The sequence below is a fragment of the Balaenoptera borealis genome, assembly GCF_965194805.1.
Source record: "Balaenoptera borealis genome assembly, chromosome: 6".
In the NCBI taxonomy this organism is placed as follows: Eukaryota; Metazoa; Chordata; class Mammalia; order Artiodactyla; family Balaenopteridae; genus Balaenoptera; species Balaenoptera borealis.
The window spans coordinates 42,883,251-42,888,845 of record NC_138863.1 but is presented as its reverse complement, the minus strand read 5'-3'; the positions used below and the strand labels follow the sequence as shown (position 1 = coordinate 42,888,845).

General features: G+C 39.9%; 1 protein-coding gene across 2 annotated transcripts in view; it reads right to left on the bottom strand.

The window, feature by feature from the left end:
- CAVIN2 (caveolae associated protein 2) overlaps positions 1-5,595 on the bottom strand; it is a 36,197-nt gene that overhangs the window by 25,378 nt on the left and 5,224 nt on the right. The window lies entirely within an intron of this gene.

Below are 5,595 nucleotides of genomic sequence, written 5' to 3'. Positions count from 1 at the left end.
CTGAAAAGATGGGCAATGTAAATTTCATGTTAATAACACATTTCACAAATAGTCCTGAACTGCTGTAATTTCTGGGTATGTGTTTTTGGCATGACAGAAACCAAAGGTCTGTGGCTTTAGTTTTCTAGAATATGAAAAGTTAATTCTAAACTGATCAAGTCATTCCGCTTAGGCTGGATAAGGCCAACAGCTGCCTGTTGGGAATATTATGAGGGCATCTGGCAAGGGCTCTATCAGTGACAGGCAGGGAGGGAAGTGGGCTGTGGGTCAGACAAGACAAGGAAGCTGCCTAGATAAAGGAGCTAAAGTAAGTTACTGTGAACCCAGAGGACCTCTCTCTCATACCCTCAGGCTCTATTCCTGCCAAAATCCCACTGCAAAAGAGCCTGGAGGTCAAGTTAGAAGATAAAAGATGAGGACTTCCCAGTTCTCTCCCCTGACCCATCTTTTCCTTAAGTGTCAGGCACCAGGTAAAGCCTCTATCAGGTTCCCTCCCCAAGCAGAAGTCAAAAGTAAAGGCATGGTCAACCTTGGTATCTGTTTAAAAATGCACACTAATTTTTCTAATGACCTAATTTTGGAGTAAGAGAAGCAAGGGCCAGCCTTACTGGGGACCCACTCACGAAGCCTTGTGTTTAGAATGTCCTTTGTGGGTATTATAAGGAGAGATGGTATACTACGGCCATTTCTGTAGTAGTAAGGGGGAATCATGCTGCCAGGCGTAGCTTATCAAGCCTCTCTGTTAAATAGGGCTTCCTTGGGCAGGAGTACTTCAGCCTCCACCTAGGGTGAAGAGTGAAGAGGGAAACTCAGGAATCTGTGCCCCCTCCCCTTATTCCTAGCACACCTCTTTCTCCAGCTTCTGGGTGTACAAAGATCTGCCTCTTCTTCTGCCTCAGGGAGCAGAACCTGAAAACTTGCCTCCAGAGGGTGCAAGGGGGATGGTTCTCCAGCGTAGCGAAGCAGGGAGATTTGAACTCAGACAGACTTGGGTCACACAGCATAGGAATCCCTTTGATTTTTATATTTTTCTTGAAATACAGGAAAATGAGAGCCAGCTAGCAAAGTGCCTTCACATTTTCATTGGAAGAAATGGCACAGTGGAAAGAACGTGTGACAGGAGGCCTGAGTCTCAGTTCTTTCTGTACTGCTCAATGGCTCTGAGGCCTTCAGCAAATAACTTAATCTCCTTGGGTCTCAGTGTCTTCCAAATGTGAACAAGAGGATTTGACCCAGATTAGCAGCTTTCAAACTGCACTCCCAAGGGTATTAGGAGTTCTGCAAGAATGCCAAGGTGGGCCAGGCTCCAGAGCCCACTGCCAGCCGGGCTTCAAGCAGAGCCTCAGTGTTACCTGATTATACTGTGGACTGCCCAGTAAACTTTCAGCTTGAAAAATAACTGGATTTAGTGAATTTAAGAGTCTATGTGTTAAAAAAAGTAATAATAAATTAAATAAATAAATAAAAGCTCAAAAACAAAACAAAACAAAAAGTCTATTTGGGAGCTAAACTTCATGCAAAGTTTATGTTAATGGTAAGAACTTCCCTTCTTGTTTTGCAATTTTGATTGACTGAAAAGTCAATAAAATTGGGGTAGTGATCAAAAATATGTTCTAAGGGTATACCTGTATACTTTCAACTTCTCACTACAAAGACTAAGTGAACAATGTTTTAATATAGAGAAACTTAAAAATCCCTCTCCTTATTAATCACCAAATAGTATAATTACAATACTCTCTGAAAAGATACAGCCCCATGTTCCCCCCTTACACACACACATACTCATAACAGAGTATGAGTTCCATAAATTGGTTAGAAACAAAGTCTTGGGTAGAGTAAAAAGCAGCACGTCTGGTTAAATAGAATCCTTGGTAGAGTTAAGAAATCCCAAATTCTGTTTCCCAAAGCTTACTCCCATTTTGACTCTCACAGAATGTCAGAAACACAGTATAAAAGATAAAGTAAAAACTTGAAATTTGCACGGGATCCCCACGAATAACTTATGACATGGACCTTTACAGAGAGCAACTCTGCCACGCTTCAAGTCTTGACTTGCCTCTTTTTCTTTGGCGTGTATCCCCTGTGAGGGTGGAAACTTTTGTCTCTTGTTCACTGTTAAGCCCCCGTGTGACTAGAGTAGTTCCCGACAGCTCAGCAGTTATTTGTTGAATGAGTGCATGTTAAGTGAGGAGGCTTTCTAAGACAGCCCTGAGGGTGGCTAGAGTGGAGACTGCCCGTTTGTCGGGCACTGCAAAAGAATGGACTTAGCTCTGTGTCTAGAAGGACATTTGCTGACTGCTGCTGCCACTGGGAAAAGAAGAGAACCAGGCCTAAGGGGCTCAGCAGTTTCCATTTTTAAGGAAGGATTTTATTCTCAGTGGATGAGCATTACTAAAAGAGGGGCAGACTGCAGAAATAGCTAGGGCTCTGATGCTTAGTCCAGAAGCAAAATTACTTCTGGGGTTTGACAAGAGGGTTGGGAAGGTTTGACAGGAGTTGCTTGCAGGAAAGGAAGAAACCAAGAGCTCAGTAAAACGTTATTAAAAGTCCTCAGTAAAGAAGGCAGAAAGTCAGGTGGAAAACTAAAAATAAGCCTTGGTTACTAGAGGAGAGGTACATTTTGTGTAGTATAATCTCAGGTTAATCAAAGGTTTACCTTTGATTACTGTTGATTACCCTGATAACTTCCCTTTCTTCAACCTCAACAAAAGATGTCCATATTAACTGTACTTCTAAAAGAATTAAACCAATAATATTGCATTTTTAATGCAGTATAAATTTTATTGTTAAAAAAGCACAGTTACTTTTGAGTCTTAGACTCTTGTCTCTCTCACCATGTGTCCTTTGAGGACAGGTTTGGGAAAAGTGCATTATCAGGTGAATCAGAAGTGATCTGTTGGTAGATCACACTGCATACATGAGGGCAGTCGAGAGATGGTGGGAAACCCAATTGAACTCTTTCAGACAATGTCGGGGAAATTTATATAAGAACTCTTTGATGCCAACTACGAAAATAAACCCAGCAGGAACAGACATAATCCAGAATGAGTTGGATGTGTCTTAATACAACTGGAAACAAGTGAGATATGCCTTCTTGGCCAACTGCTATGCTTCTGCTGTCATTTTTATTACTCAAGCAGTATTTTGGTTTATGTCTACTGGACAGTGTTTATTTTGTGACTTCTTATAGTTCTACTCTGAAGGTAAGCAAGCCCTTTCCTTGCACACAGAAATTTGTGAATGTCCAAGTACATGTGGGACTTAAATTTCCATAATGTTTGTTTAGAAGCAGAAAAATGCTGACACTCTTCAAAATCTCTATTCTTTAGTAAAATGTATACATGGCATTTGACTATAAAGGAACGATTATAGTGGTGGAAATTCAACTTGAACTTCAGACAGTGGCTCCTCTGTAACTGCACTGGCCCCCAGGTGTCCAGTCTTACCTGGTCATGTGTCCTCCTTCAGTCCAATTACACATACCTTATGGAAACACTTGATATTTCACCTGCCTACAGGTGAGGTGATACTTCTGCCTTCAGCCTCCTGTTGTAATGTTTTTGATCTGCTTTCTCTTACAGATTCTAAGATTGATGGCTCTTTCAAGGGGGAGGATCAAATATACATCCTCAGTTCTGTCACCGCTTAACTATGCTAGTTACCCATATATCCACTTGGGGTTTGTAACTCCTTAACATGGCATTAAGAATCCCTTGGGAGTTGCATTGCTTCCTTGGATAGTTCTACCCAGGAGAGGCCCCCAGCTGCAGCTGACTATTTGCCCTATAGAGTTATTTTTTTATTTAAAAAAATTTTTTTAACATCTTTATTGGGGTATAATTGCTTTACAATGGTGTGTTAGTTTCTGCTTTATAACAAAGTGAATCAACTATACATATACATATATCCCCATATCTCCTCCCTCTTGCATCTCCCTCCCACCCTCCCTATCCCACCCCTCTAGGTAGTCACAAAGCACCGAGCTGATCTCCCTGTGCTAGGCAGCTGCTTCCCACTAGCTATCTATTTTACATTTGGTAGTGTATATATGTCCCTGCCACTTTCTCCAGATTTATTTTCAAAAAGGTACGTAGCCCCACTGATGCAGCTGCTCCTGGTTCTGACCTTTCACAAGGACCCTTAGGGGTTTTTAAAAGGAAGGGAGAATTAATCAGTACACTTCTAACATGATATGCTTGCACCATAAAAGAGAAAAGGAATGGAAAGAACTCTTGAGAAAGTGGCATTTTTCCTTGCACTTTCGCTTGTTTGCTGTTTATATTGATTCTTGTGAACTAACAGTCTCAGTCTTACGTGCAGTTATCAACACAGAGAAACTGGCCAACATGCTGGGTACTTCTTGGGTTGTTGCTCATGGAAGCAAATCTTCTTTGCATATATATAGATACACACACTTTAAAAGAGGAGACTCTATGACTAGCATTAGAAAAGGAAGCTACAGTAAGTCATTTAAAAGCTTGAACAGGCAGTTTGCTCTCCTGTCACTAACTTATCATCCCCATTGTTAGAAGAAAATAACAAAGGCTGTTACATTCCCACAGGGATGTGGTGGCATCCTAGAGGGATATGAAGACCATAAGTCTGTGTCCATGGAATGTTTTATCCAATAATCTCTAAATACTAGTTATTAAAATGGAACTATGCTCACCTGACATTCTGATTTATAGGTCTCTTTTACACATTGATGGTTTTCTCCAATTTGTGTTTCTGAGGTATAGATTGCCAAGTGGATAAAGCCATTGATTAGAAATGTACCCCTAAGGCAGCTGTTGGTGGAATCAGCAAGTCATAAGAATAAAATGCATTAGTTATAATCCCTGAGCAGTCTTTCACATTCTCGAGGATTTAAAAGTTTCATTATTTTTCAGTGTTATTGAGGGTTCAGTTCTTTTTTAAGATCACACTGGTTAGGTGTTCTTTGTTGCACACACAAAAAAAACCACAAAACAAAACAAAAAACAAACCACACTGAATTATTTAAAAGCTATTGTAGAAAACCCAGTAAACATGAACTTTGCCATAGTGGGATTATAGTGTTTGTTTTCACTCATTTCATAATTCAACTCTATAATTTCTGTTATTAATAAAATGAAACCTTGCTAGTCACTTTGTTTCTCAGGGCCTCTGCTCCTTTGATATAAAATGAGGTTAAACTAAATGATTGTTGAGGTGCCTTCCAGCTCTAAAATACTTGATTCTGTGATATTAACCTAAATCCCATGAAAACAAGTCTAACAGATTGCAAAAGTGATCTCACAGTGTACAAATGCCAAACATGCTTTGTTTCATGCAAGAATCAAAACTATAGGACTTGAGTTGCATTGGAGAACCCTTTTCATTTGTTCAATTCAAACAGATACGGATTACAAAACAACAGAAGGGGCAACATTTACTTGGAAGGGCTGCATCTGAGATAGAGTCTCGTTTTTTAATATATGAGAGAAGTAATGATTCTTTTGAAGAAATACCGACAATAATCAGTTATTCATTTAAAGTGCCTGAGGCAGTGCTGACATTCAATAAGTGTAAATAATAACAATAAGAACTAGTATTTTGTTTATCTCATAAACTAAA